The 7154-nt window shown below is 49.7% G+C and overlaps 1 pseudogene; it reads right to left on the minus strand.

The window, feature by feature from the left end:
- Window positions 1-2776: 2776 nt before the first annotated feature.
- Window positions 2777-5855, minus strand: LOC135983064 (zinc finger protein 420-like; annotated as a pseudogene).
- Window positions 5856-7154: the final 1299 nt, after the last annotated feature.

Here is a 7154-nt window from a genome sequence, read left to right on the forward strand (position 1 = left end):
CTCTTTGAGCTATGTCTAGATTCACGTGCCCAGCGCCACAGGACACCAGCACACACATGCCTTGAGTCAGGAGGGGCAGAGGCATGAAAACCCATTTGGTGCCCCCTACCTTGGTATGATTTTCTGAGGTGTGGGAAGTCTAGAAGGTGTTGTGGTCTATGGCCGGACAGGCTTGTCTTTCTACCCAGGTGCTTGTTTGCCCCCCAGCAGCCAGCTCACACAGTCTCTCTCTCTTTACCCTCCTCCCCGCCACTAGTCCATGTACCCCGTGACATCAGAGTGAGGGCAGGGGAGACAGGGCTCAGGAGAGCTCTCAGTGAATGTCTTAGAGACAGCACACAGCGTCTCTCAGAAACTTCCCCAGCAGCCAGCACGCAGACTGACTCTGTGTGTTACACAGACACACACACACAGTCTCTGTCTCTTTCACACTCACCTCCGAACACATACTTGTTTTTTTATTGTTTCTTCGTGATACTTCCTACAATGCACATATATTCTCTGCAATTTTATTCTTCCTAAGTGTGTAACTTTAGTGTTTTGACTGGTCTATGCATTTCATGATTTTTATTTCTCTTGCACTTAAATTTAATTCTTTAATTAGTGAGTTCTAAAATGGCTAACCTCTCCTGGCTGCAGTAATTATCCCTAGGGTAACTTAAAAAAAAATTATAGCTAGGTTTTTTGTTTCTACTGGTGGCGCACATATCTCAGTGCACATAACGAAATTTATTCTGCAGATGGATGGAAAAAATGAGAGGGAACATTGCTCACAGCCCCAATGCCCTTTCCATTACACAGCTGAGGAAGCTGAGGCATGGTGGAGCTGTAGTGACTCGCTTCTAGAACTGAAGTGAGATCTTCTGAATCCTACTGCACTGTCCTACCCACTAGATAAATGAGACCCCAAAAAACAAAGCATTTTACAAATACATGGAAAAGCACAGGAAAACAGGGACAGCCTGGGCCCATTACTAAATGAGGAGAGAAAGACCATAAGAGAAAACGCAGCAATGGCCGAACTGGTAAATGCCTCTTTTGTTTCAGTTTTCACCAAAAAGTTAGCAGTGATCGGTCGACTTAACATAGTGAAGATCAGTGTCAATAGGGTAGGATCTGAGCCTAAAACAGGAAAAGAAATAGAATGTTAGATTACTTCCTCCATTATCTTTCCAGGTACTGAAGTTAAGCTTACTGGTCTGTAATTCCTTGGCTTGTCCTTATTCCTCTTTCTATAGCTAGGTACTATATTTACCCAGTCCTCGGGCCTCTCTACCATCCTTCATGAGTTCTGAGAGATGATCGTATTGTCTCAGAGATCTCTTCAGGCAGTTCCTGAAGTAATCTAGGATATATTTCATCAGGCCCTGCTGAGTTGAAGACATCGAACTTGTCTAAGTAACTCATAACTATTTCTTTTCCTGTTTTAGGCTCCCACAAGGGGCTGCTGTGACACCAGAACAGAGAGCAGCTGGCTTACGGCTGGAGCAGCCAGTCACAGGGAGTGGGGGGGCGGTTCGAGGCTGCTTTCGTCACAGCACCCTACCTGTGGGCTGAGGTCTGAAGGCAATGGATGGGTGAAGGGGATGGACAGAATGGAGCACACAGGGCTGCTGGTGGGGTCAGAGGAGCTAGTGGGTGACATTGAGCCAGAGTGAATGCAAGGGGCTGCAGGGCAGATGGGGTGTGTGCGCAGGGAGACACGGGGATAGGACAGAGCCTGACTGAATGTGAGAGACCAGGGGTTAGCCACAGTCTCCATGGCCTCCTCAACTCTCTAACACTCACTCCCCTCCCCTCAGCTCCTCCATGACCCCTGGCTCCCCCAAGCCTTTTCACTGCTTCTGAGGGGCACGGGAAATACATTTCTATGTTGTAGTTTAAATGAATTATTACTCAAAGTTCTGTATTAATATGTCTGGTGAGGAATCTATTTGTGAAAAATCACTTCCTCAATCTTTTTTGTTGTCCGTATTGTTACATAGTTCCTAACAGGTATTTTGAAATAAATTACCAAAATAACTGAAACTAGTGTGATTATAATGTGGTATTTTGACACAGAAAATATGCAGATGAAAATATTTTTCGCAAAATTTTTAGGCACAGAATTCCCCTAGGAATAATGGGAAACTCTCTCTAAGCACCTCCTAGTGACAAGTTCATCAGCCCTGATGGTCAGTTAGGCCTTAGAACATTTTGGTTGGTTCATCTTAAAGATTTACACTTCACACAGGCTTTTCCCCATGACATTTGAAAGCGTCAGCTTGTTTAATAGCATAGCAACACCTGGTCAAACAGACCTTTGTTACACATCAAGTACATAGTGTGACAGGTTCAGTCACAGGGACCCCCTTGAGACTGTCACTTGATGCACTGGGGTGCACCCTTCTGCAGTTCAGACACTGAGGGCTGGTCTACACTAGGGGGGGAAATCGATCTAAGATACGCAACTTCAGCTACGAGAATAGCGCCCCCCCCCCCGTCGACTCCGCTTTCACCTCTTGCTCTGGTGGAGTTCTGGTGTCGACGGGGAGCACGTTCGGGGATTGATTTATCGCGTCTAGATGAGACACGATAAATCAATCCCGATAGATCGATTACTACCTGCCAATCCGGCAGGTAGTGAAGACGTACTGAGATTCACTCAGCCCTGGGGCTTCTCAGTTAACAGGGACTTTCCCAGCGCCCAGTGTGCTGCCTTTCTGGGAGCCTGAACCCCAAATAAATCCATTTTACTCTGTATAAAGATTATACAGGGTAAACTCATAAGTGTTCACCCTCTATAATACTGAAAGAGATGCACAGCTGTTTGCTCCCCTCCCCGCCCCCAGTAACAATTACCTACCCTGGGTTTATTAATAAACAAAAGTGATTTTATTAAGTATAAACAGTAGGATTTAAGTGGTTTCAAGTAATAACAGACAGAACAACGTAAGTCAAAAAGCAAAACCAGTTGAAGACACTCATTGTTTACTTCCCCGGCTTTATATAGAATTTCCCTAACACCTTTATTTGGAATTCCACCCCCACCCCTCCGAAAAGTACCATTTTCAAGATGGATTTCAGTATCAGGTGACAGGGTCACATGTCTCTGTAAGACCCGTCTCCATTCTTCCTGGGTGAGCCCACAGGAAGGCTTGCAGGTAAACAAAGCCATTCACGACTCAGTAATTCTGAAGCACCCTTAGTGGCCTCCACTTTATATGTCTACATCAGTAGTTCAAGTTCATACCTTATTCTCCTAACTCCAGACATAGAAATAAGTCATGCAAACAAATAGGATGAACACACTCAGTAGTTTACAAGCTTTCTAATGATATGTTACAGGGGACATTTAGAATAAAGCATACTCCAGTTATGTCATATTCCTAAGCATATTTTCATAAAGCATATGGAGTGTGACGTCACACACAGTTCTTCATCATCACATTTCTATTTAAAGTACAGGTCTGTCGCATCGTACGCTGGGGTTACGTTCCGCAGTCAGCGCGTAAAGAGAAAATCACGTATAGTCAAAATTACATTGAGTGTCATGGCGGGCAGAATCGCCCGCACTACAGGTACAGTATTAAAATTGTTGTTTTTCTTTTTTTTTGTTTGTTTTTGCCGACCACGTAAAGCTGAAATCGCACATGTTAAATGCACGTAAGATGCGACAGACCTGTAGACAGTGTGAGCAGTTCCTGAGTCTTCTTTCAATCACACGCACCGAGCTGCCCTCCCGCCCCCCGACCAATCCAGGCTGAGACAGGACTGCAAATGGCACCTCTAGATGTCACGCAGGAGTCACCAGCTGGCTGGAACCAAAGTAGGTGTGGGGGAAGTTCCCAGCTGGGTCCCATCTAGATGGGGGAGTAGGTTTGTCCTGGGTGCATCCCAGGTAAAAGTGTGTGTGAGAGAGAGACAGAGAGTGAGAGACCTGGCTGGATCCCAGTGAGATGGGGGAAGGGGATGACCTGGCTGGATCCCACCTAGATGCAGGGGGTCCCTAATGGAGTAGCTTGTGACCATCTGCTCTAAAATCCCCTCACCTGTCTATTCTTCCCCACGCTGCTCAGCCAAGTCCCCTTCTCTGCCCAACACAGTCTCAGCACAGCTGTGCGGCCGCTCCCTTGTGTGCGTGCGCTGATGCCTTGTCAATGCACTGTTGCTGCTGAAGTTCTTGCCGCAATTATGACAGCTGTAGGGCTGCTCCCCTGTGTGTGCGCTGATGTGCTCTCAGGCCTGAAAGCTGTGAAAAGCCCCTGCCGCAGTCAGCACAGCTGTATGGCCGTTCCCCTGTGTGCGTGCGCTGGTGTATTTTCAGGCACGAAATCCGTGAAAAGCCCCTGCCGCAGTCAGCACAGCTGTATGGCCGTTCCCCTGTGTGTATATTCTGGTGTCTTTTCAGGCATGAAATCCATGAAAAGCTCTTGCCACAGTCAGCACAGCTGTATGGCCGCTCCCCTGTGTGCGTGCGCTGGTGTATTTTCAGGCCTGAAATCTGTGCAAAGCCCTTCCCGCAGTCAGCACAGTGGTAGAGCTGTTCCCTGCTATGTGTGCGCTGATGCTTAGTCAGTGTACTGGCACTGCTGAAGCTCTTGCCGCAATCGTCACAGCGGTACAACTATTCCCCAGTGTGCATGCGCTGATGGTTGGTCAGTGTACTGGCACTGCTGAAGCGCTTCCCGCAATCATCACAGCGGTACGGCCGCTCCCCGGTGTGCATCCGCTGGTGTGTTTTCAGATCTGAGACCTGTGCAAAGCCCTTGCCGCAGTCGGTGCAATGGTGAGGCCGTTTCCTGGTGTGTTTGCGATAATGCACTCTTAAGCTTGAGCTTCGTGCAAAGTCCTTGCCACAGTCAGTACAGTGGTACAGCCGCTCCCCAGTGTGTGTGGGCTGGTGCAATCTCAGCCCTGAGATCCGTGCAAAGCTCTTTCCGCAGTCTGCACAGCGGTACGGCCGCTCCCCGGTGTGTGTTTGCTGGTGCGTTCGCATCCCTGAGATCTGTGCAAAGCCCTTGCCACAGTAGGCACAGCGGTGCGGCCGCTCCCCAGTGTGTGTGCGCTTATGTCTGCTCAGATTTGACCACGACGCAAATCCCTTGCCACAGTCAGCACAGCGGTACGGACGCTCCCCGGTGTGCGTGTGCTGGTGTGATCTGAGATCTGTGCAAAGCCCTTGCCACAGTCAGCACAGCGGTGCGGCCGCTCCCCAGTGTGCGTGCGCTGATGTCTACTCAGCTTTGAGATCTCTGCAAAGCCCTTGCCACAGTCAGCACAGCGGTGCGGCCACTGCCCAGTGTGCGTGTGCTCATGTCTACTCAGCTTTGACCTCTCTGCAAAACCCCTGCCACAGTCAGCACAGCGATACGGCCTCTCCCCGGTGTGTGTGCGCTGATGTACTCTCAGCTGTGAGCTGTGTGCAAAACCCTTGTTACAATCAGCACAGCGATACGGCTGCTCCCTGATGCGCTTGCGCTGAATCTGGGTCAGTGTTTTGGCATTGCTGAACCTCTGTCCAGAGTTGGCACAGCGGTACAGCTGCTCCCTGGTGTGCGTGCGCTGGTGCTGTTTCAGTGTGAGTGGGTTGCTGAACTTCTTGCCGCAGTCGATGCAGCGGTGGGGACACCGGCCCATGGGGAGTCTCTGGTGTGTAGCCAGGCCTGGTCTCTGGCTGAGTCTACCCAGGAGATGGACGGTATGCAGCATATTGATCCCCGTGTGGGCTGTGGGATCCTGCTCTCCCTCTGTGCTCTCCTCACATTCAGACTGTCCCCTCGCTTCTCCCGGGATCCTGTGCCCTGCTGGAGAGAGCAGAGGCCATTCCGGTGTTAGCTCATCATTAGGGCTGCAGATTTGTCAAGGAAGGAAGGAAAAATGTCACTTCCCCACTTCTCAGTGACTGTTTTGGGGATGTGAACCTCTGCCTGCAATGGCGGCTCCTGTCCCACAGGGCTGGACCCAATGCCTTGCTCCGGGCACTGAGACCTGGCCTGCGGGGTTACAGCGCCACTCAGATTTGCCCCCGCCCCCAGTTATGATGGTGGGGGAAAGGGACAAACTTCAGTGAAGGGCATTGCCACCCACATCCACTCTAGCTCACCCCAACCACTCTGCACCAGGCTGGGATTAGGGCTGCAGCGCTGGGTGGCCGGGGGGGGGCATGCTTCTTTGGGCAGCAAGTGCCCCTGGGCAGGGTGAGGAGGGGGGCAGGTTTTATTAAAAATCTTCAAGCAGTCACAGTAAATTTTGTGACCTGTGACTTTAACTAAATGTACTGAAACTGCACTGTAATTTTGGAGACAAAAGGCTGTGAAAATCTGCACCCTGATTCATGTTGCTTCTACCCTATGTTGTTTGTGCAGCACCTAGCACCTGCTCCCATGTGTGCCATGCGCCTCTTGGGTCTTGTTTTATGTTTAAACTGCCCAGAATCCAGGCAGTGCCCTGACCCAGGACTAGGGCCCTTCGGTGCTCAGGCAGTTGAAATAGGGACCATGGTTTGTTTTCAATCCGAGTTTGGTTTCATTTCAATCAGAGGTTTTTATTTACATGGTGCTGGTTCTTCACTTTCTCCTGTTTTACAGCACGAGGCCTGTTCCCCACTTTTTGTGCTGTTTTAACAATACTGGTTTCAAAATAGTTCAGTTGAGGGGCTACAATCCCCTCATGTGGCCACAGTTAGCTCCTTAGCACAACATAGCTTATTCCTGGGCCAAATGTTTGTTTCATTCTTTATGCAAAACTAAAACTAAACTAAAATCCTAAAGAAGGTTGGTGGGCTTTTTTTTGGGGGGTGGGGAAGGTGGGGGTTGTCACATCACTCAAGGTTCGTGAGATGTAACCTCAAAAACATTTTTGTTTTGTTTTACAACCTGATCCGTGGCACCGCTGAGCTGGAAGGGGTGAATGGTGCCACCCAGCAGGCCTTTGGTCTACAGACAGTCACAGACGCATTAATGCTGAGGGCTGTGCTAAGCATTGACACTGAAGCAATGTAAGTGACAATGATTTTGTGCACTGAGAGAGCAGGAGGAGAGGTGATGTGACAGAAACCATCCCACCCCCTCTCCCTCACACCCAGCCCATACACCAGGATACTCCAAGTTGTGGCCCACAGGACAATTTCCTCTGTACCCCACGTGCCTCCGCGCCCCCAGCAGCAGCTGCCT

Source organism: Chrysemys picta, chromosome 4 (genome assembly GCF_011386835.1).
Source record: "Chrysemys picta bellii isolate R12L10 chromosome 4, ASM1138683v2, whole genome shotgun sequence".
Taxonomy (NCBI): domain Eukaryota; kingdom Metazoa; phylum Chordata; order Testudines; family Emydidae; genus Chrysemys; species Chrysemys picta.